Here is a 26,325-nt window from a genome sequence, read left to right as displayed (position 1 = left end):
GACAACTGGGACCCACCAGACGGGCCACTGTATTTCACAAAAAAAACGTTTCCCCCTGACTGCTGGGACCCACCAGCTACATCTTCGCACGCAAGGAAGTGCGTCCGGGCAAAAAAATGATTCGCCCCCCTGACTACTGGGACCCACCAGCTACATCTTCGCAGGCAAGGAAGTGCCTGACAGTCGAGACCCACCTGGTCGAAGCGTGTGTAGCGTTGTCATTCTGGTCGCGAACGTGTACGTACATATATACTGGTGGATGTAGAGGCGCGCACGTGTCGTCGTAGAGGCGCGTACGTGTCGTAGTAGAGGCGCGCACGTAGCATGTACACGTACGTACAGCGGCCAGGGTGCAAGAAAAAAATATGGCCACGTATGTGTACATACGGGCGGGGTCTCGAACGCCTACTCGAGCATACGTACGGCCAGGGCTCATGTACATGGCTGGGTCGGAACGGAGAAACAACATCGTCACCGTGTTCATGGGGAGGCAACGGAATGCGTCGTGTTCATGGGAGGCAACGGAATGCGTCGTGTTCATCGGGAGGCAACGGAACGCGTGGGAGCCAATCGGCTGGGTCGGAACGGAATGCGTGGTCGTGTTCATCGGGAGGGCTTGGATGGAACAGGCGATGGAAACGAGGCCTGGCGTACCGCACAATGGAGGAAACGGACCTCCTACGTAAGGAACGGGGTCCTGTTGATCGGGAGGGGTCTGGCGTACAGCAAAACGGAGGAAACGGACCTCCTACGGTCGAAACGGGGGTCCTGTTCATCGGGAGGGGTGTGGCGTACCGCAAAACGGATGAAACGGACCTCCTACGGTCGAAACGGGGGTCCTGTTGATCGATAGGGGTGTGGCGTACCGCAAAACAGACGAAACGGACTTGTGTTGGAGCGCTATGGTCGAAACGGGGGTCCTGTTCATCGGGAGGGGTGTGGCGTACCGCAAAACGGGACTCCATGGGATACTGTTCATCTCCACCGTCGACCTCCTCCAGCCTCCACGGGCTACCGTCGACCTCCTCCAGCCTCCACGGGCTCCTGTTCATCTAGCCTCCACCGCGCGCTACTCCACCGGCTACTGTTCAACCACCCATCCACGGGCACCCCTCCACCGTATACTGTTCATCCAGCCCTCCACACCACGGGGTCCTATTCAACCACCCCTCCACGGGCACCCCTCCACCATCTACTGTTCATCCAGCCCTCCACCACACCACAGGGTCCTGTTCATCCAGAGGCAACGCCACCGCTCACTGTTCATCCACCCCCCCCCCCCCCCCCCCCCCCCCCCCCCCCCCCGCAATGCTCACTGTTCATCCCAGATGCAGCATCGATCGGCCTCAGTTAGCAGTAGTAGCGAAGGAATCACTCGATCGGGTTCAGTTAACAGCCATCGATCGATGGCTCGGGTTCATTAACACGTAGCCTGCAGTGCAATCGCTCGGGTTCAGTTAGAGCCCAACGCCTCGCTCGGGTTCAGTTAGAGCCAACACCTCGCACACACGCGCGTACGTGTATGAGAGAAACGCGCATCGCTCGGCCCCTGACCTCCCACCGTAACCGGGAACTCCCCGAAATTTTCTTCCCCCTCGCTTCTACCACGGTTTTTTTCGTCATGGACGGCCCAAAGAATGTCATGCAGCTGCGTCTCCGGCCCGCCCAGGACGAAAAGCCCATTTTCTGTCATGATTTTTTGTCATAGAAGTAGGAGCCCACCACATCTATGATGATACCGGGTTTTTTCACAATTATCATCATAGAAGTGTCATATGTATGACAGAAAAAAATTCGTTCGGCCCAAAATGTCACGGATGTGTCTTTTTTTGTAGTGCTCGGAAGGGGAAAGGGAGGAGGAGAGGGAGAAGGAAAGGGGGGCACCGCCCCCTTCCCTAGTCCAATTCGGACTAGAGGGGGAGGGGGCATGCGGCCTGCCCTGGCCGGCCCTCTCTCTCTCCACTAAGGCCCATGTGGCCCATTACTTCTCCCAAGGGGTTCCGGTAACCCTCCGGCACTCCGGTTTTCTCCGAAATCACCCGGAACACTTCTGGTATCCGAATATAGTCGTCCAATATATTAATCTTTATGTCTCGACCATTTCGAGACTCCTCGTCATCTCCATTATCACATCCAGGACTCTGAACTACCTTCGGTACATCAAATCACATAACCTCATAATACCGATCGTCACCGAACGTTAAGCGTGCGGACCCTATGGGTTCGAGAACTATGTAGACATGACCGAGACACGTCTCCGGTCAATAACCAATAGTGGAACTTGGATGCTCATATTGGCTCCTACATATTCTACGAAGATCTTTATCAGTCAAACCGCATAACAGCATATGTTGTTCCCTTTGTCATCGGTATGTTACTTGCCCGAGATTCGATCGTTGGTATCTCAATACCTAGTTTAGTCTCGTTACCGGCAAGTCTCTTTACTTGTTCCGTAATGCATCATTCCGCAGCTAACTCATTAGTCACATTGCTTGCAAGGCTTATAGTGACGTGCATTACCGAGAGGGCCCAGAGATACCTCTCCGACAATCGGAGTGACAAATCCTAATCTCGATCTATGCCAACTCAACAAGTACCATCAGAGACACCTGTAGAGCACCTTTATAATCACCCAGTTACGTTGTGACGTTCGGTAGAACACAAAGTGTTCTTCTGGTAATCGGGAGTTGCATAATCTCATAGTCATAGGAACATGTATAAGTCATGAAGAAAGCAATGGCAGTAAACTAAAATGATCAAGTGCTAAGCTAACGGAATGGGTCAAGTCAATCACATCATTCTCCTAATGATGTGATCCCGTTTATCAAATGACAACTCATGTCTTTGGTTAGGAAACATAACCATCTTTGACCAACGAGTTAGTCAAGTAGAGGCATACTAGTGACACTCTGTTTGTCTATGTATTCACACATGTATTATGTTTCCGGTTAATACAATTCTAGCATGAATAATAAACATTTATCATGAAATACGGAAATAAATAATAACTTTATTATTGCCTCTAGGGCATATTTCCTTCAGCTAGACCACCAGGAGTCACCACTGTCGCTGGAAGAGCTGCGGGCGAAGCCAGCGGCAGGCCCTGCGCCAGCCGCAGCGCCGTCCTGGTGACCCCCTTCAGGGCAGCACTCCAAGCGGCGGCCTTCCTCATCGAAGACCTTGAAGAGTAGTGTGGAGGAGCCATCTACTCAAAGTGGGTGGCGAGGGCGCCATCCGCGCGGCAGACTCGGGCAACCTCGCCCCAGCCGCGAGTCATGAAGATCCTCCTGGAGGCGATGGCTTCAACCTCCGCTCCAGTTGCAGGGGCGTCACAGTCGGCGTGCTGTAGCCAAAGCTCAAGGGGACCTCTCGGCGGCATCTCAGCGGCGAAGAACTGCGGGAAGCGAATCCAAGTGCTTGGAGGCATCGCCGCCCACTGCACGAACTCGCGCGAGGAGTCCGCGGCATGGACCCCTGGGGCGACAGCATGCGTCACCACGGCATGGCGACCACGGCCCTAGCACTGTCAGGACCCCGATTCCAAGTCACATCGATCTAGCTGGTAACACCTCATATCACTTTGCGGCCTCACGCATGGTATTCCCACGGGTGTCGCCTTACCATGGCCCGGGACCGTTTGCACCTTTTGGCTCACGTATATGATAGTGTCGCTAGAATCCATATGACAGAGAACCCGGGCCGACATGGCTAGTCGTGAACCCAAAGCGGCACTAACCCATGGGGACAAGCATACATGAATCAACTTCGAAAATGTCGGTCAGCAGCGTGTGAATCCGGGCTGTAGCACTGGGCTAACAGGACTCCGGTAACCCGGGCTGTAGCAGGCTAGGCAGGACTCCGGATGTCACCGCGTGACATTTCCCCGAAGGGACAGACACAGGAACGAAGTGAAACACATGCCGGCCAGTCAACTGTCCTGAGCAGTAGTGCTGGGCTAGCAGGACTCCGGTGAACCGGGCTGTAGCGGACTACTATGGCTCATGGAAGCACAAGACTACATTTCCCCATAAGAGAGGCTACCAAGGATAAACAACTAGGTTGTCGGATCCCACACATACCAAGCATTTTAATCATACACACAATATGCTCGACATGTGTAAATACAACATGGCATCACAACATAACTCTATGACTCAATTATTTATTCATTAGGCTCCGAGGAGCGAGATATTACAAACATGGGTCTCATGACTCAACATTCAAAGCATACAAGTCAAAGCACACGCGGAAGCTTAACTTGTCTGAGTACAGACAACTACAAAAGAAGAAGGCTCAGAAGCCTGACTATCTACAAGATCCTGCCGAGGGCACAAGATCGTAGCTGAGGTAACGAGCTAAACGTCGAAGTCCAAGCGGAACTACTAGTGGGACTGAAGTCTCTCTGCAAAACATAAATTAAGCAAGCGTGAGTACAAATGTACTCAGCAAGACTTACATCAGAACTAACTACATATGCATCATTATCAACGAAGGGATGGTGGAGTTTAACTGCAGCAAGCCAGCTTTGATTCGGTGGCTATCCTGAACTACGACTGCAAGTAACTCTTTTGAGGTGGCGCACACGAGTCCACATATTCACCATATCAATACACCACTATGGATCCGCTCCTGTCTCCCTGCGAGAACGCCATCCATAGCACTCACACTTATCTTGCGCATTTTAGAGTATCCACTTTCGCTTGTCTATGAATTATGCAAGGGGTCCAAGTTTCCATATCCGAGGAATCCGGCTATTCGAATAGATAATGATAACCCTGCAGGGGTGTACTTCTTCACACACGCTCTCGCCACTTATCGCCCTGTACACGTCATGTACCTGGGCAACCTTCAAGCAGAAGCCGGGCCAGGGAGTCGGCCACGACCTGACTAACCAACAAGTCTCTAGTCCAGGTTTATCGCCTATTCGGGTTCCATCCGCAAGGAGATCCGGCCGGGGTGTCGCTCACGGCCCCAAACGATGTGTGCAGGCTTCCCAAGCCCACCATCCGGGTGCCACTTGGTACACCGTGCCACTGTGCCTAGTCTGTCCCAGGCCCACCTGTACCGGGTGCCACTTGGTAGACTACTAACACTACCTACAAACACCATAAACTAGTTGCAACTCCTGGACAGAGATCGAGTTGATTAATAAGTTGAGAGGGGAACTTAAGCATTCCAATGCGTGGTAGTAACTGTTCATGGATCACAAACACAGAACTTAGTTCCTGAGGACGGCTGCAATGAGACAACCCACCATGTACTCCTACATGGCCTCTCACCGATACCTTTACCAAATCGTGTTCACACACTTAGCTCAAACACAGTAGGACATGTTCATCACCATTCCAATTCATCCCCGATGAATCCGACCTGACTCAACTCTAAGCAGTAGCAGGCATGACAACAAGCATGAATGAGTAGGCACATCAGGGCTCAAACAACTCCTACTCATGCTAGTGGGTTTCATCTATTTACTGTGGCAATGACAGGTCATGCAGAGGAAGGGGGTTCAACTACCGCAGCATGTAACAGATGAAACGTTGTTATCCTAATGCAGTAAAAGAGAGCATGAGCGAGAGAGTGGGATTGTATCAGAATGAACAAGGGGGTTTTGCTTGCCTGGCACTTCTGAAGATAGTATAACTCTTCATCGGTGTCATCGATCTCATCGTCGGAATACGTCTATCGAGAGGGGACAACCACCGGAAAACAAGAGGGAACATAATCAATGCAATGCAACAATATGACGCATGCTATGGCATGGCAATATGAATGTGTTTTGGGCTAATGCAAGCTAGAACAGATTGGCATGAGTCCATTTGAACCAAAGATTCAAATGCAAACCCATTTCATGAAGTCATATTAGTGCATTAACTTGATTCACCTAAATAGCAAGGTTAAAGTATTCTAACATGCATGAAACTAGGACAGATGGACAGATTGGATTTTTCTGATAATTTTTCATATATAAATTATTTAATTTGGAGTTATGGTTGATTTTATATGGATTTTAGAAGTTTATACTAATTTCTGGAATTTCCTGAATAACAATAATTCCAGAAAAGGCATTACTGCGTTAGCATTGCGTCATGCTGACCTCAGCAGGTCAACAGACCCGGTCCAGGTCAAACCTGACCAGTGGGTCCCGCGTGTCAGTGTCATTAGTCTAACTAGTTTTTAGTTAGTCCTAATCCTACTTAAATAGCAGGCGGGTCCCATTTGTCATTGACCCAGAGGGGTCAAACTGGGCCCACCCGGGGGTTAACTCGGTCAGCGGGGTCAAACCCCTGGTCGGCAGGTCAAACCCGCCGGCGACTCGATGCCGGCGAGGCCCGAGACGGCGGAGAGCGTCGGAAACGCGCTACAGGGCATGGGCGAGGCTGTTCTTGGGCTTGTTAGAAAGCTCTTGCTAGCGCGCGTCTAGTGGTGGTGGAGGCCGGGTCTATCGTGGCCGGAGCCAACGATGGCGAGCTCCAAGGCGGCGGCCGGAGTTCGGCCATGTGCGGGGTTTGGGCTGCGGCGTGCAAACGCGGAAACTGAGGCGCTAGCGAGGCACTACGCGATGCGGCAAGCATGTTGCGTAGCACGGAATGACCAAATGGTCGCCGGAGCGACGCCGGCGACAAGCTCGAGCGGAGACGAGCTTTGGCCATGGTGGAACTATGGCCTAGAGGGTGCAAATGCGTGGGAAAGAAGAGGGGAAAAGCGGCGGAGCTCACAAGGAGGTCGATGAGCAGATCAGTGGGCTCGGGGGCGACCGGAGCGAGGCGAATCGATGAACGGCGTCCGGCGGGTACCGAGGTTGAAGACGGCCCGATGGCGGCGATACAGGGCCTCCAGCGAAGCGTGGCTCGGTGGGGAGGGCGAGGGCATCGCGGCGGAGCTTCTGGACATGTCAAAGAGGCGAGGGGGAGGCGGTGGCCGCGGTGGTGCACGTCGGCGGCGGCGGGCGCGTTCGGGGAGAGAGAAGAGAAGGGGGAGGAAGCCGTGGGAGAGTGAGAGGGTCCAGGGGAAGGTCGGGCGATGCACGTGGCGCTCGGGGTAGACTCCAGCAGCGGCAAGCAAGCAGGAGGTGGCCGGACGCGTGCTCGCGCGCGCTGGCCACGCGCTCGTCCTCCTGGCAAGGGGGAAGACGACAGGGAGGAGCCCCTGGTGGGCTGGGCCAGCCAGCTACAGTGCTGGGCCGGTTGGTGGGCACCAGGTAAGTTTTCTCTTCTCTGTTTTATTCTGTTTTCTTTTGTTTTTTATTTATACATTTTTCCACTGATTCAAATTCAAAAGAATTTCAAAACAGTGACAAAACCCTTTGAATAATTTTATGTTGCTAGATGGACTTTTCCAACACCACATAAAACATTTCAAAGTTAATTGAAAATATATCCCATATATTATGAATATAATTCCAAATTCAAATACAATAATGATTTAAATTCTGTGCCAAAATAATTCCTTAAAAATGTTCAATATTTTTGGTTTGGATACAAACCCTTGCCAAAATTATCAAACATTAATGAAGGCCATTTTGGTTTCACTGAATGCAAGCTTAAGGGTTCTTGCCCTTTTTTATTTAAGTTTTTGAGGCTTCCGCTTTCCTCAATTCAAGTTTCAGAAATTTAGACATGATGTAGGATGCTTATGAAACTAATTGCAATCAAATTCTAGGGTTGTGACAACTCACCCCCACTAAACAAGAATCTCGGCCCGAGATTCAAGTCATGAGGCAAGAAGACAGAGGGACACAAGCTAACACAATCTTCACGATCCAGATGTCTTTCTCGAGGATGTTGATTCATTGCATCACCTTGATCTCGATGTCTTTGTGTTTGAGCTCTTCATCCAACATGATGGCGACAGAAGGAAACTCTACAGGAAACGATCTTCTCAAAGATCGAGCAACTCAAGATCAACTCATGGAGTGAGATATAAAACATCTCTTGAGCTGAGACACGAAACACACATCAGGGGTGATGGAAAGAAGCAGATGATAAAGGTTCAAATTTGGTAGGCAACAATTCCACGCTTAAGTAGGATGGTGCATGGTTTCAAAGTAGCGAGGAGATAATTGCCATGATACCATAACAAGACATCTTAAGGAAGGTGACTCGCAGAAATATTCCCTTAAGTGGCAAAAAGAATTACTTTTGATTCGGAGATCATTGAAACTCTTTATACCAGCCTAAGGCAATCACAATCGATCATTTGAAGGAGTTCAAAAGAATGACATACTTGGACTAGAAAGGATGATGTGGACTCCCTTGTTGAAGACAATGAAATGGATGATTTTGCTTATCATCGGAAATGGATGGGACCCATGGTAAGTCCACTTTTGAAGATGATCCTGAACAACAACTACTGAGGTGCAAGCGGGGAACAAAATGCAAATGTTGGGAATGATTCTGGTAACTGGGGAAGAACTCAACAGTCGAGAGTGAGTCCACTGTTTGAAAAGGTTATAACATAACCGAGGAAACTGGAAGCAAATCCCAGTTAACGCCAATGGTAAAACCTAGTTCTTGAGCGTGCTCTCAAGAACTGGAGCATCTCCATATTCATCAAGGTTTTACCAATATCCGTGTCAAGGATCCTGGCAACACAACATACCACCATGATGAATGGTGATGGATGATGCAGATGCAAATGAAGATAACACTTTCTCAGATTTCACCTTAGCGAGGCCAAGGGAACAAAATCTGGATGATCGACCCAGAGACATTTAGCACTCCGCTTCTAATGTTCTCCTTGATGTGCTAGGATAACCCATTTATTGATACGGTTTGGTATCTAGGACATCAAGTAAAAGGTCGGACTTCGGGAGCACAAGAATCCATAAGGATTAACTACGGAGGTAAATCCTACGAAATCCTCATGGGGAGGTGGCCAACTTTCTTCAATCGAGATACTACAATAATAGGTCTTCCGGCTGGATGTGTTGGCCACGACATCCACTTTACCGGTTACCGAGGGACCAATATTATAGTTCTTGGAAAATGCTCCAACCATCATATCTGCCTGAGATTCAGATATGGTTGGTGTCAGGATATTCCAGACTCATCGAGTCTAGAAAGAAAATGAAAGTTTGCAACACAAATCGACGAGACGATGTTGCGAGATTCTTGGGGAATGAACTGTGATAGCAAGCTCCAAAACATGAGTTGGTTCTGCTACAACATGTGAACACGTTGTCCCAGACAAGTATGACCACATGGTAGTCTTATAATAAAACACTACCTAGTTCTGGTGGGGAACCATCATTGAGGATATCGAAATCTTGTGCATGACCTAGGATAGCACAACAACTCCTTTTCCTGGAACAGATCAATCAGTGGCTTAGTGTGCTATGGAATTCATATGGAATGAAGATGATCAGTCTATCAGACCATGGAATACTTCGCACGTGCATGACTGACTTGGGATGATTCCAGAGGAAGCAAAACTAACTTTCTCGAACTCAAGGCGGCAACTTGCACCAAATGCACGTGAATCAGAGGAAGTCACTTCTTTCATCCAACATATGCTTCATGAGCTAGCATGAAGAGATGCTTTCCAAAGTTTCCAACACTCGCTTAATGTTCGACAAAATCATGGAGAGGACATGGATGTTGTCGATGGGCTCAACAACAATTCATCCAGGTTTCCATATAAATGGAATTCCATAATTAAGTGGACACAGTGATAGCATTGGTCAGACCCAAAGAATATAATGATGTATGCTCGAGGAATCAACCACGAGTAAAACAACATTACGAATATCGTTGGTTCTGATTTGATTTGACGATAGCCCACACTCAAATCAAAGTTTGGTTAAGACAATAGCACCGACAATTGATCACGAGGATCAATTGATGAAGATATCATCTTTCTTCAACACACACGCACACACACGCAAGATATCCCTTTGGAATAAACTGAGTCGGACAAGCTTTTATTTTTCAACTCTCCAAGTTGTTGTTTAGCTTAACCAACTTGCTCAGGGTATCTGACACAGATTCTTGGAGAAGGGTTGGTTTACAAGAAACCAGCTTGATCACGAGCTCAACATAACGGTCAGGCGACAACCTGGTAACACTTCCGAGAAGATAATCGGAAAGTCACGAACCACCAATATGTTACTAAGCTCGAGAACAATCTCGCTTTTCAGGGCAAGACGATGTGATCAAGAGAGTGATGGATTGACATGATCCTAACTCATTGATCGAAGTGTGCACCAGAAATAAGGACTAGGTAGCACGATAAACCTTAGGGTGATGATTCAATAACCAGCACGCTAAGAATGAGAGTATTGTCCATTAACTACCAAGCAACAGAGTTGGTAGGAGTATTGATTTCGCACATCACAGTACACTTGTTGGCAGTCCGGTTACAATAACACGAAACCGAGAATGAACAATGATGGCAAGAAGTATTACTGCGTCAAGAATTCATAAGAGGTGGTGCAATTCTCATGACACTCCTGACATAAAGATGGTAACACTCCAAGGTAGAGCAGAGCAAAAACTGGATTGGCATTTTGATCTGCGGAATACAATTGTTTTGACCCAATCCTAGATATGGATGAGGTTCTGGAGTTTGTTTCTCCTAGTCATTCTGGAATAGGATGGCTTGACGGACCACAAGAATAATAGGCATCGATGAACACGAATGCACAACTATTCCTGACTATCAATTGATAGACTAGGGTCGGACCATGGTAGTGACACTACCGGCCTCACGACCATCTCACGATGATGGGACCGCCTCTTCTTCGGTGGGAGTAGCTCAGGCTCGTTGAGGGGACTCTTGCCATTCTCCGCGGCCGAGAACCTCCGTATCGGCGCCATGACTGCACCAGCGAGCAGTGGAGCAAGGAAGAAGAAGAAGCGGGAGAAGCAAAGGAAGAGATGGGTGACGAGGGCTCCGCCTCCCACTTCCCATTTATAGCCAAGGGGAGGTGATACGTCCATTTTGCATCATGCTTTTATATCGATATTTATCGCATTATGGGTTGTTATTACACATTGTGTCACAATACTTATGCCTATTCTCGCTTATTTTACAAGATTTGCATAAAGAGGGAGAATGTCGGCAGCTGGGATTCTGGGCTGGAAAAGGAGCAAATATTAGAGACCTATTCTGCACAGCTCCAAAAGTCCTAAAACTTCACGGAAGTCTTTTTCAGAATATATAAAAAATATTGAGCGCAAGAAGTTCTAAAGGGGGGCCACACCCTAGCCACGAGGGTGGGGGCGCGCCCCCTGCCTCGTGTGCCCCCTGGTGGCCCTCCGATGCCCATCTTCTACTATATGGAGTCCTTCGTTGAGGAAAAAATCATAAGCAAGCTTTCAGGACGAGACTTCGCCGCCACGAGGCGAACCTTGGCGGAACCAATCTAGGGCTCTGGCGAAGCTGTTCTACCGAGGAAACTACCCTCCGGGAGGGGAAATCATCACAATCGTCATCACCAATGCTCCTATCATCGGGAGGGGGCCAATCTCCATCAACATCTTCACCAGCACCATCTCCTCCCAAACCCTAGTTCATCTCTTGTATCCAATTCTTGTCTCCAAGTCTGGGATTGGTACCTGTGGGTTGCTAGTAGTGTTGATTACTCCTTGTAGTTGATGCTAGTTGGTTTATTTGGTGGAAGATCATATGTTCAGATCCTATATGCATATTAATACCCCTCTGATTATGAACATGAATATGCTTTGTGAGTAGTTACGTTTGTTCCTGAGGACATGGGAGAAGTCTTGCTATTAGTAGTCATGTGAATTTGGTATTCGTTCGATATTTTGATGAGATGTATGTTGTCTCTCCTCTAGTGGTGTTATGTGAACGTCAACTACATGACACTTCACCATTATTTGGGCCTAGAGGAAGGCATTGGGAAGTAATAAGTATATGATGGATTGCTAGAGTGACAGAAGCTTAAACCCTAGTTTATGCGTTGCTTCGTAAGGGGCTGATTTGGATCCACATGTTTCATGTTATGGTTAGGTTTACCTTAATACTTTTGTTGTAATTGTGGATGCTTGCAATAGAGGTTAATCATAAGTGGGATGCTTGACCAAGTAAGGACAGCACCCAAGGACCGGTCCACCCACATACCAAATTATCAAAGTACCGAACGTGAATCATATGAACGTGATGAAACCTAGCTTGACGATAATTCCCATGTGTCCTCGGGAGCGCTTTCTTCTATATAAGAGTTTGTCCAGGATTGTCCTTTGCTACAAAAAGGATTGGGCCATTTTTCTGCACTTTATTTACTTTTGTTACTTGTTGCTTGTTACAAATTATCTTATCACAAAACTATCTATTACCTATAATTTCAGTGCTTGCAGAGAATACCTTGTTGAAAACCGCTTATCATTTACTTCTACTCCTCATTGGGTTCGACACTCTTACTTATCGAAAGGACTACGATAGATCCCCTATACTTGTGGGTTATCAAGACTCTTTTATGGCGCCGTTGATGGGGAGTGAAGCGCTTTTGGTAGGTGGAATTTGGTAAGGAAAAGTTTATATAGTGTGCTGAAATTTACTTTCACTTGTTACTATGGAAAGTAATCCTTTGAGGGGCTTGTTCGGGGTATCTTCACCCCAACCAGTAGAGCAAAGAGTTGCTCCTCAACCTACTGAACCTACTGAAAATGAAAATGTCTGCTTTGAAATTCCTTTGGGTATGATAGAAAAACTGCTAGCTAATCCTTTTGCAGGAGATGGAACATTACATCTCGATGAGCACCTAATATATGTGGATGAAGTTTGTGGATTATTTAAGCTTGCAGGTATGCCCGATGATGTTATCAAGAAGAAGGTCTTCCCTTTATCTTTGGAGGGAGATGCATTGGCATGGTATAGGCTATGTGATGATATGGGATCATGGAACTACAAATGATTGAAATTGGAATTTCATCAGAAGTTTTATCCTATGCATCTTGTTCATCCTGATCGTAATTATATATATAATTTTTGGCCTCGCAAAGGAGAAAGCATCGCTCAAGCTTGGGGGAGGCTTAAATCAATGTTATATTCATGCCCCAATCATGAGCTCTCAAGAGAAATGATTATCCAAAAAATTATGCTCGGCTTTCTGATAACAATCGCACCATGCTCGATACTTCTTGTGCTGGCTCTTTTATGATGAAGACTATTGAATTCAAATGGGATTTATTGGAAAGAATTAAACGCAACTCTGAAGATTGGGATCTCGACGAAGGTAAGAAGTCAGGTATGACACCTAAGTTTGATTGTCTTAAATCTTTTATGGATACTGATGTTTTCCGTAAATTTAGCACTAAATATGGACTTGACTCTGAGATAGTAGCTTCTTTCTGTGAATCTTTTGCTACTCATGTTGACCTCCCTAAGGAGAAGTGGTTTAAATATCATCCCCCCATCAAAGTAAAAGTAGCTGCACCTATTAAAGTTGAAGAAAAGACTGTCACTTATAATGATCCTATTATTCCTACAGCTTATGTTGAGAAACCACCTTTTCCTGTTAGGATAAAAGATCATGCTAAAGCTTCAACTATGGTTCGTAAAAGCAATATTAGAACCTATACACCTCCTGAGCAAGTTAAAGTTGAACCTAATATTGTTATTGTTAAGGATCTCTTGGCTGATAATATTGATGGGCATGTTATTTATTTCTGTGATGAAACTGCTAGAATTGCTAAACCTTGTGCTAAAGATAAACATAGACCTCTGGTAGGCATGCCTGTTATTTCTGTTAAAATAGGAGATCATTGTTATCATGGCTTGTGTGATATGGGTGCTAGTGCTAGTTCAATACCTATTGACCTATACAAAGAAATTATGCATGATATTGCACCTGCTGAGTTAGAAGAAATAGATGTCACCATTAAACTTGCCAAAAGAGATACTATTTCACCAATGGGAATTGTTAGAGATGTTGAAGTCTTGTGTGGTAAAACTAAATATCCTGCTGATTTTCTTGTTCTTGGTTCCCCACAAGATAGCTTTTGTCCCATTATATTTGGTAGACCCTTCTTGAACACTGTTAATGCTAGGATAGACTGCAAAAAGGAGTAGATGGTGCTAAGATAGCTTTTGTCCCATTTATTTCTATGATTTAAGACATTACTTTTGGGATGATCCACGTCTTTATAAAGAAGTAGTAGATGGTGTTATTAGACGTTGTGTACCTGAGCATGAACAGGAACAGATCCTACGCAAGTGTCACTCTGAAGCTTATGGAGGACACCACGCTAGAGATAGAACTCCACATAAGTTATTGCAATCCGGTTTTTATTGGCCTACTCTCTTCAAGGATGCCCGTAAGTTTGTCTTATCTTGTGCTGAATGTCAAAGAATTGGTAATATTAGTAGACGTCAAGAAATGCCTATGAATTATTCACTTGTTATTGAACCATTTGATGTTTCGGGCTTTGATTATATGGGACCTTTTCCTGCCTCTAATGGATATACACATATTTTAGTTGTTGTTGATTACGTTACTAAGTGGGTAGAAGCTATTCCAACTAGTAGTGCTGATCATAACACCTCTATTAAGATGCTTAAAGAAGTTATTTTTCCGAGGTTTGGAGTCCCTAGATATCTAATGACTGATGGTGGTTCACATTTTATTCATGGTACTTTCCGTAAAATGCTTGCTAAGTATGATATTAATCATAGAATTGCATCTCCTTATCACCCACAGTCTAGTGGTCAAGTAGAATTGAGTAATAGAGAACTCAAATTAATTTTGCAAAAGACTGTTAATAGATCTAGAAAGAATTGGTCCAAGAAACTTGATGATGCATTATGGGCCTATAGAACTGCATATAAAAATCCTATGGGTATGTCTCCGTATAAAATGGTTTATGGAAAAGCATGTCACTTACCTCTCGAACTAGAACATAAGGCTTATTGGGCTACTAAAATGCTCAATTATGATTTCAAACTTGCCGGTGAGAAAAGGTTATTTGACATTAGCTCACTTGATGAATGGAGAACCCAAGACAATGAGAATGCCAAATTGTTTACAGAAAAAGCTAAAAGATGGCATGACAAAAGAATACAAAAGCGTGAGTTTAATGTAGGTGATTATGTATTGCTATACAACTCTCGTTTAAGACTTTTTGTAGGAAAGCTTCTCTCTAAATGGGAAGGTCCTTACGTTATCGAGGAGGTCTATCGTTCCGGTGCCATAAAAATCAACAACTTCGAAGGCACAAATCCGAAGCTGGTGAACGGTCAAAGAATCAAACATTATATCTCAGGTAATCCTATAAATGTTGAAACCAATGTTATTGAAACCGTAACTCCGGAGGAATACATAAGGGACACTTTCCGGAACGTTTCAGACTCCGAAAAGGCATAGGTATGTGGTACGGTAAGTAAACCGACTCCAAAACAGTTCTAATGGCAATTTTTCTCCATTTTGGAATATTTAGAAAAATAGAAAAATAAGAAGCAGTCCGGGAAGGACACGAGGGCTCCACGAGGGTGGAGGGCGCGCCCTACCCCCTGGGCGCGCCCCCTGCCTCGTGGGCACCTCGTGTGCTCTCCGGACTCCGTTTTCTTGCATGTTACATATTTTGATCGGTAAAAATTCATTATATGATCTCCCAAAAGTTTTGACCACAGTATCACGCAAAAATCTCCTGTTCTTGTTTTGAGTTGTTTTTGCTGCAGATTAGAGCAATATGTCGTCCCAGGATTCAGAAGGAGAAAGCTATGTGGTTGATTATCTTGTAGATCCTAAGGTCTATGGGGACGTGGAGCGTTGTGGTTGGACTACGGAAGAAGAAGAGGACTATGAACCCAGGGGAAAGGAGGAGACGAGTTCAGATGAAGATGAAGTCCCATTACCTCAACCTGGGGACATGCATGTGGAGTTCAAAAAGTCAAGCCTCCCTAATAGAGCAAAGAAACCTAAGATCGAGTTTATCCCTTTTTGCCCCTTGTAGGAAAACAAACAGGAATTATGCAAGAAGATATGAAGCCTTGAGCAGGAGATCGATGACCGAAGGGATCAAAACTCTGTCCTCAAGCGCAAATTAAGGAAGAAGCCTACGCCATCAACAAAACCAACACCCTCTTCACCAACAAAAAAGGAGATATAATCACATGGGTATGGGCACTCCCCTTGGCAACTGCCAAGCTTGGGGGAGTGCCCCGGTATCATATCACCATCACACTCTTATCTTTACCATTTTTCTTAGTTTGATCCTTTTGGTAATATCTTGATCTAGTAGCATAAAGTTTTAGTATGATCTAGTTGTGAGTTTTGCTTTATGATCCTTCTATGTAATCGAGTACGTGAGCTATATATAATAAAGATTAGTGTTGAGTCAAGGGCTTTATTATTTTGCCATAATCTTGAGTAAATAAAATAAAAGAGAAAGAAATAAAAAGAAACAAAGAGATCATATGGATCTTATGGAGAGTAATGAGCTCACATAGAAAGAGTATGATGAATAAAAGTTGTTGAGAGTTGACAAACATAGTTTTGGTCATCGTTGCAATTAATAGGAAGTAATAAAGAAACAGAGGTCTTCACATATAAATACACTATCTTGGACATCTTTTATGATTGTGAGCACTCATTAAAATATGACATGCTAAAGAGTTGACGTTGGACAAGGAAGACAATGCAATGGGTTATGTTTTCTTACATCTGAGATAAATTATATTGTCATGGATCATCCAACATGATTGAGCTTGCCTTTCCCCCTCATGCTAGCCAAATTCCTTGCACCAAGTAGAGATACTACTTGTGCTTCCAGACACCCTTAAACCAGTTTTGCCATGAGAGTCCACCATACCTACCTATGGATTGAGTAAGATCCCTCAAGTAAGTTGTCATCGGTGCAAGCAATAAAAATTGCCCTCTAAATATGTATGACTTATTAGTGTGGGAGAAAATAAGCTTTATACGATCGTGTGATACGGAAGAAATAAAAGCGACGGACTGCATAATAAAGGTCCATATCACAAGTGCCAATATAAAGTGACGTTCTTTCGCATTAAGATTTTGTGCATCCAACCATAAAAGCGCATGAAAACCTCTGCTTCCCTCTGCGAAGGGCCTATCTTTTACTTTTATCTCCTAGCTTGCATAAGAGTAATGGTGATCTTCACCCTTCCTTTTTACATTTTATCTTTTGGCAAGCACAACATGTTGGAAAGATCCTGGTATATATGGCTAATTGGATGTGAGTTTTCATGAACTATTATTGTTGACATTACCCTTGAGGTAAAACGTTGGGAGGCAAAACTATAAGCCCATATCTTTCTCTGTGTTCGATTAAAACTCCATACCCATAAGTATTGCGTGAGTGTTAGCAATTGTGAAAAACTATATGATAGTTGACTATGTGGACTTGCTGAAAAGTTCTTATATTGAATCTTTCCTATGTTATGATAAATTGCAATTGCTCCAATGACTGAGATTATAGTTTCTTAGTTTTCAATGAAGTTTATGATTCATACTTGAAATTGTGATTGAATTGTTACTCTAGCATAAGAGATCATATGACAAGAATTATATAAGTTGTTGTTCTAAGAATGATCATGATGCCCTCATGTCCGTATTTTATTTTTATCGACACCTCTATCTCTAAACATGTGGACATATTTTTCGATTTCAGCTTTCGCTTGAAGACAAGCGAGGTCTAAGCTTGGGGGAGTCGATACGTCCATTTTGCATCATGCTTTTATATCGATATTTATCGCATTATGGGCTGTTATTACACATTGTGTCACAATACTTATGCCTATTCTCTTTTATTTTACAAGATTTACATAAAGAGGGAGAATGCCGGCAGCTGGGATTCTGGGCTAGAAAAGGAGCAAATATTAGAGACCTATTCTGCACAGCTCCAAAAGTCCTGAAACTTCACGGAAGTCATTTTCAGAATATATAAAAAATACTGAGCGCAAGAAGTTCCAGAGGAGGGCCACACCCTAGCCACGAGGGTGGGGGCGCGCCCTACCCCCCCCTGGGCGCGCCCCCTGCCTCGTGGGCCCCCTGGTGGCCCTCCGATGCCCATCTTCTACTATATGGAATCCTTCGTTGAGGAAAAAATCATAAGAAAGCTTTCGGGATGAGACTCCACTGCCACGAGGCGGAACCTTGGCGGAACCAATCTAGGGCTCTGGCGGAGTTGTTCTGCCAGGGAAACTTCCCTCTGGGAGGGGGAAATCATCACCATCGTCATCACCAACGCTCCTCTCATCGGGAGGGGGCCAATCTCCATCAACATCTTCACCATCACCATCTCCTCTCAAACCCTAGTTCATCTCTTGTATCCAATTCTTGTCTCCAAGTCTGGGATTGGTACCTGTGGGTTGCTAGTAGTGTTGATTACTCCTTGTAGTTGATGCTAGTTGGTTTATTTGGTGGAAGATCATATGTTCAGATCCTATATGCATATTAATACCCCTCTGATTATGAACATGAATATGCTTTGTGAGTAGTTACGTTTGTTCCTAAGGACATGGGAGAAGTCTTGCTATTAGTAGTCATGTGAATTTGGTATTCGTTCGATATTTTGATGAGATGTATGTTGTCTCTCCTCTAGTGGTGTTATGTGAACGTCGACTACATGACACTTCACCATTATTTGGGCCTAGAGGAAGGCATTGGGAAGTAATAAGTAGATGATGGGTTGCTAGACTGACAGAAGCTTAAACCCTAGTTTATGCGTTGCTTCGTAAGGGGCTGATTTGGATCCACATGTTTCATGCCATGGTTAGGTTTACCTTAATACTTTTGTGGTAGTTGCGGATGCTTGCAATAGAGGTTAATCATAAGTGGGATGCTTGTCCAAGTAAGGACAGCACCCAAGCACCGATCCACCCACATACCAAATTATCAAAGTACCAAACGTGAATCATATGAACGTGATGAAACCTAGCTTGACGATAATTCCCATGTGTCCTCAGGAGCGCTTTCTTCTATATAAGAGTTTGTCCAGGCTTGCCCTTTGCTACAAAAAGGATTGGGCCATCTTGCTGCACTTTATTTACTTTTATTACTTGTTGCTCGTTACAAATTATCTTATCACAAAACTATCTATTACCTATAATTTCAGTGCTTGCAGAGAATACCTTGCTGAAAACCGCTTATCATTTCCTTCTGCTCCTCGTTGGGTTCGACACTCTTACTTATCGAAAGGACTATGATAGATCCCTTATACTTGTGGTTCATCAGGAGGCCAATCGCCGGCCTCCATGATCTAAGGTAATAATGATCTTTTTCTGCATGCAGCAAGGACCCGTCAGTCGGGCAGTTGACGAAGCAGCATGGGGAAGCGGAGACGCCCACGTCCAATCAGTCGCCATGCGCCAACCGTGGCCACGGGCTGATGGGGCCCGCGGCGCTCCGCGCTTGCACTTTGGATTCGCCTCGAAGCCAAGCCCGAGCACACCTTGGGCCCGGGGGCTATTGTCGGCGTTCTGGGAACGGGGGTCCCCAGACTTGCCTGCCTGTGGCCTGCAGCGTGGCTCCACCAGCGGCCCTATATGGCCCATCTTGACCAGCAAAACATTCAAGACCCTCGCGAGGGGCCAAGCCTCGCGAGGCGGACGACGCAAGACCTCCTCAGGGGCGGCCTCACCAGGCTGGCTCGCGAGGGGCGAAGAGATCAAGGCAAGGGACACCTTGCGAGGTTCCTGTGACGCAAGCCATGACGACTGGAGCCAGGCGGGCCAGCGCGCACAGTGTCCTTGTTTCCTCTTTGGTGCTAAAGGGGCAAGCGCAGACGAGGAGTTCTGAGGCACCAGGCAAAGGTTTCCATATCGGTGCAACAAGACCAATACCAGCAGGATGGCAGGACGGAGGTCACCGCGGAGCCCAAGACGGCGTCACCACTAGAGCCTTTGGCAGGCAAAGACTACTTTTGTCAGGATAGCTTGTACTAGTTGTCTCCCTTCGAATTTGGTCGTTGTGGGATCCCTTCCCGCTCAATATTTGGGAAGAGGACCAGGGCCTCTATAAATAGGACTAGCCACCACCGTAGGGAGGCCGGGATCGGATCCATATCATCCCCAACCACTCAAGTTCACTAAGCACAAGAACACCTCTCCTCGTGAGGTTGTTCTTCCCTTGTAACTGTTCATCCTCAGCCCAAGAGGCAATCCACCACACCACACTGGAGTAGGGTATTACACCACAACGGTGGCCCGAACCAGTATAAATCTTGTGTCTCGTGTTCTTTGGGTTCATTGAGCTAGGCCGCGTGATCATAGAGCGTGCGAGCTAGAGAGGGGGAGAGATCTTTGTGTGCACCCCAGTGTTCGAACCTCAAGGGTTTTGCCGGAACCCGAAATCTGACACATATGAAGTGTAAATACTGATATTGAGGAATTTGATTACAAGATATAGAAGAACTCCCCCTGAAGATGAGCATAGTGAGGAATTTGCTTTTGAAGCAATGCACACTTGAAGAGTAGAATCATGGATATCTCCCCCTATATCTTGTAATTCATACACACATTTAACATATAATATGAAGAATTTGAAATGCATGATGAAATATGGTGACTGATGTAATTCAGCATGCGTGCATTAACATATATGAGGAATAGGCATGCAGAAGAACACAGCAAAAGTATCAGACCACCATCGGGTTTTAAGTTTACAACTCAGTCCAGCAAAGTCTTCAAAAGAACGAGAGTTGAAACTTAGGGGAAAATGCCCATATAAGTAGACCCGCTTGAAGACTAACTCAAATTTCTCCCCCTTTGTCATCAAATGACCAAAAGAGACAAAAAATGAGGACTAACGCCCTGGAAGAATATCATCATGGATTCGATGGAGGAGTGCCAGCATTGTTGGGGTCGGTTGTTGAGGTCGGGCCTGCCGCAGTGTCATCCAAGTCTTCATGTTCATCAGTCGCGCGTGATGAAGAATATGAGCTGGCTACGAAGGAAGGAACTTTGGTCTTCTTGTATTTCTTCGCCGGTGGCTGAGACTAGTCAAAGTCCTGCTTGAAACCCATTTGCTTTAGATCATCTTCACCATACAGATGTGACAAAACAGCCTAGGTGCGACCGAACACTTCATGGAGGTAGAACTGGTTTTTCTTCACTGCATTGTGTGTAGCAGTCATGTTGTGAAGAATAGAACCAAAATGATGCTTAACCCGTTTGTGGTTGCGATCGACCTTTTGGTGAAGACTGAGGAGAAGCTCACGATCAGTCATCACCCTTGGAGCTGTGCCTTGAGGATTTTGCTTTGAAGAGTTTGCGGCAGAGTCATGAGTGGCATAGTCATCATTGTTGGAAATATGCCCTAGAGGCAATAATAAAAGCATTATTATTATATTTCCTTGTTCATGATAATTGTCTTTATTCATGCTATAATTGTATTATCCGGAAATCGTAATACATGTGTGAATAACAGACACCAACATGTCCCTAGTAAGCCTCTAGTTGACTAGCTCGTTGATCAACAGATAGTCATGGTTTCCTGACTATGGACATTGGATGTCATTGATAACGGGATCACATCATTAGGAGAATGATGTGATGGACAAGACCCAATCCTAAACATAGCTTAAAGATCGTATAGTTCGTTTGCTAGAGTTTTTCCAATGTCAAAGTATCTTTTCCTTAGACCATGAGATCGTGTAACTCCCGGATACCGTAGGAGTGCTTTGGGTATACCAAACGTCACAAGTAACTGGGTGACTATAAAGGTATACTACGGGTATCTCCGAAAGTGTCTGTTGGGTTGACACGGATCAAGACTGGGATTTGTCACTCCGTATGACGGAGAGGTATCACTGGGCCCACTCAGTAATGCATCATCATAATGAGCTCAAAGTGACCAAGTGTCTGGTCATGGGATCATGCATTATGGTACGAGCAAAGTGACTTGCCGGTAACGAGATTGAACGAGGTATTGGGATACCGACGATCGAATATCGGGCAAGTAACATACCGATTGACAAAGGGAATTGTATACAGGGTTGCTTGAATCCTCGACATCGTGGTTCATCCGATGATATCATCGAGGAGCATGTGGGAGCCAACATGGGTATCCAGATCCCGTTGTTGGTTATTGACCGGAGAGTCGTCTCGGTCATGTCTGCATGTCTTCCGAACCCGTAGGGTCTACACACTTAAGGTTCGGTGATGCTAGGGTTGTAGGGATATGTATATGCAGTAACCCGAATGTTGTTCGGAGTCCCGGATAAGATCCCGGACGTCACGAGGAGTTCCGGAATGGTCCGAGGTAAAGAATTATATATAGGAAGTGCTTTTTCGGCCATCGGGACAAGTTTCGGGGTTATCGGTATTGTACCGGGACCACCGGAAGGGTCCCGGGGGTCCACCGGGTGGGTCCACCTGACCCTGGGGGACACGTGGGCTGTAGGGGGTGCGCCTTGGCCTACATGGGCCAAGGACACCAGCCCCAAGAGGTCCATGCGCCTAGGGTTCACAAAAGGGAAGAGTCCCACTAGTGGAAGGCACCTCCTAGGTGCCTTGGGGGGGAGGGAAACCTCCCTTGGCCGCCGCCCCCCTAGGAGATTGGATCTCCTAGGGCCGGCGCCCCCCCCTTGGCCCTCCTATATATAGTGGGGGAAGGAGGGCTTTTCATCCACGCCTTTGGTTGCCTCCTTCTCCCTCTCCAACACCTCCTCCTCCTCCATAGCGCTTGGCGAAGCCCTGACGGAGTACTACAGCTCCATCACCACCACGCCGTCGTGCTGCTGCTGGAGCCATCTTCCTCAACCTCTCCTTCCCTCTTGCTGGATCAAGAAGAAGGAGACGTCACGCTGACCGTACCTGTGTTGAACACGGAGGTGCCGTCCGTTCGGTGCTAGGATCTTCGGTGATTCGAATCACGTCGAGTACGACTCCCTCATCCCCGTTCTTTGAACGCTTCCACTCGCGATCTACAAAGGTATGTAGATGCATCCGATCACTCGTTGCTAGATTAACTCATAGATGGATCTTGGTGAAACCATAGAAATTTTTTTGTTTTCTGCAACATTCCCCAACGGTGGCATCATGAGCTAGGTCTATGCGTAGTTCTTCTTGCGCGAGTAGAACACAATTGTTGTGGGCGTAGATGTTGTCAACTTTCTTGCCGTTACTAGTCTTATCTTGATTCAACGATATTGTGGGATGAAGCGGCCCGGACCAACCTTACACGTACGCTTACGTGAGACCGGTTCCACCGACTAACATGCACTAGTTGCATAAGGTGGCTGGCGGGTGTCTGTCTCTCCTACTTTAGTTGGAGCGGATTCGATGAAAATGGGTCCTTATGAAGGGTAAATAGAAGTTGACAAATCACGTTGTGGTTTTCACGTAGGTAAGAAAACGTTCTTGCTAGAACCCTACTTCAGCCACGTAAAACTTGCAACAACAATTAGAGGACGTCTAACTTGTTTTTGTAGCAAGTGCTTTGTGATATGATATGGCCAAAGTTGTGATGAATGATGAATGATCTATATGTGATGTATGAGATGTTCATGCTATTGTAATAGGAATCACGACTTGCATGTCGATGAGTATGATAACCGGCAGGAGCCATAGGAGTTGTCTTTATTTTTTGTATGACCTGCGTGTCATTGAGAAACGCCATGTAAATTACTCTACTTTATTGCTAAACACATTAGCCATAGTAGTAGAAGTAATAGTTGGCGAGAAACTTCATGGAGACACAATGATGGAGATCATGGTGTCATGCCAGTGACAAGGTGATCATGGAGCCCCAAGATGGAGATCAAAGGAGCTATGTGATGTTGGCCATATCATGTCACTATTATTATTTGATTGCATGTGATGTTTATCATGATTTAGCATCTTGTTTACTTAGAACGACGGTAGTAAATAAGATGATCCCTCATAATAATTTCAAGAAAGTGTTCCCCCTAACTGTGCACCGTTGCGACAGTTCGTTGTTTCGAAGCACCACGTGATGATCGGGTGTGATAGATTCTAACGTTCACATACAACGGGTGTAAGACAGATTTACACATGCAAACACTTAGGTTGACTTGACGAGCCTAGCATGTGTATAGACATGGCCTCGGAACACAGAAGACCGAAAGGTCGAGCATGAGTCGTATAGAAGATACGATCAACATGAAGATGTTCACCGACGTTGACTAGTCCGTCTCACGTGATGATCGGACACGGCCTGGTTGACTCGGATCATGTTATACTTAGATGACTAGAAGAGGGATGTCTATCTAAGTGGGAGTTCATTGAATAATTTGATTAGATGAACTCAATTCTCATGAACTTAGTCTAAAATATTTACAATATGTCTTGTAGATCAAATGGCCAACGTAGTCCTCAACTTCAACGCGTTCCTAGAGAAAACCAAGCTGAAAGACGATGGCAGCAACTATACGGACTGGGTCCGGAACCTGAGGATCATCCTCATAGCTGCCAAGAAAGATTATGTCCTACAAGCACCGCTAGGTGATGCACCTGTTCTCCCTGCAGAACAAGACGTTATGAACGCTTGGCAGGCACGTACCGATGACTACTCCCTCGTTCAGTGCGGCATGCTTTACAGCTTAGAGCCGGGGCTTCAAAAGCGTTTTGAGAGACACGGAGCATATGAGATGTTCGAAGAGCTGAAAATGGTTTTCCAAGCTCATGCCCGGGTCGACAGATATGAAGTCTCCGACAAATTCTTCAGCTGTAAGATGGAGGAAAATAGTTCTGTCAGTGAGCACATACTCACTATGTCTGGGTTACATAACCGCTTGACTCAGCTGGGAGTTAATCTCCCGGATAACGCGGTCATTGACAGAATCCTTCAGTCGCTTCCACCGAGCTACAAGAGCTTTGTGATGAACTTCAATATGCAGGGGATGGAAAAGACCATTCCTGAAGTATTTGCTATGCTGAAATCAGCAGAGGTAGAAGTCAAGAAGGAACATCAAGTGTTGATGGTCAATAAAACCACCAAGTTCAAGAAGGGCAAGGGTAAAAAGAACTCCAAGAAGGACGGCAAGGAAGTTGCCGCGCCTGGCAAGAAAGCTGCCAGGAAGAGGCCAAAGAATGGACCCAAGCCCGAGACTGAGTGCTTTTATTGCAAGGGAAGTGGTCACTGGAAGCGGAACTGCCCCAAATACTTAGCGGACAAGAAGGCCGGCAAAACAAAAGGTATATGTGATATACATGTAATTGATGTGTACCTTACCAGTACTCGTAGTAGCTCTTGGGTATTTGATACCGGTGCAGTTGCTCACATTTGTAACTCAAAGCAGGAGCTGCGGAATAAGCAGAGGCTAGCGAAGGACGAGGTGACGATGCGCGTCGGGAATGGTTCCAAGGTCGATGTGATCGCCGTTGGCACGCTGCCTCTACATTTACCTACGGGATTAGTTTTAAACCTCAATAATTGTTATTTAGTGCCAGCTTTGAGCATGAACATTGTATCGGGATCTCGTTTAATTCGAGATGGCTACTCATTTAAATCCGAGAATAATGGTTGTTCCATTTATATGAGAGATATGTTTTATGGTCATGCTCCTATGGTGAATGGTTTATTCTTAATGAATCTCGAGCGTAATGCTACACATATTCATAGTGTGAGTACCAAAAGATGTAAGGTTGATAATGATAGTCCCACGTACTTGTGGCACTGCCGCCTTGGTCACATAGGTGTCAAACGCATGAAGAAGCTCCATGCTGATGGACTTTTAGAGTCTCTTGATTACGAATCATTTGACACGTGCGAACCATGCCTCATGGGTAAAATGACCAAGACTCTGTTCTCAGGAACAATGGAGCGAGCAACCAACTTATTGGAAATCATACATACTGATGTGTGCGGTCCAATGAATGTTGAGGCTCGCAGTGGCTATCGTTATGTTCTCACCCTCACAGATGACTTAAGTAGATATGGGTATGTCTACTTAATGAAACACAAGTCTGAAACCTTTGAAAAGTTCAAGGAATTTCAGAGTGAGGTTGAGAATCAACGTGACAGGAAAATCAAGTTCCTGCGATCAGATTGTGGAGGAGAATACTTGAGTCACGAGTTTGGCACACACTTAAGAAAATGTGGAATAGTTTCACAACTCACGCCGCCTGGAACACCTCAGCGTAATGGTGTGTCCGAACGTCGTGATCGCACTCTATTAGATATGGTGCGATCTATGATGTCTCTTGCCGATTTACCGTTATCTTTTTGGGGGTATGCTTTAGAGACTGCCGCATTCACTTTAAATAGGGCTCCGTCGAAATCCGTTGAGACGACACCGTTTGAATTATGGTTTGGTAAGAAACCTAAGTTGTCGTTTCTAAAAGTTTGGGGATGCGATGCTTATGTCAAGAAACTTCAACCTGAAAAGCTCAAATCCAAGTCGAAAAAATGCGTCTTCATAGGATACCCTAAAG

Source organism: Triticum urartu, chromosome 3, assembly GCF_003073215.2.
Source record: "Triticum urartu cultivar G1812 chromosome 3, Tu2.1, whole genome shotgun sequence".
Lineage (NCBI taxonomy): Eukaryota > Viridiplantae > Streptophyta > Magnoliopsida > Poales > Poaceae > Triticum > Triticum urartu.
The sequence above is the reverse complement of the archived record's forward strand: the minus strand, read 5'-3'. Positions refer to the sequence as shown.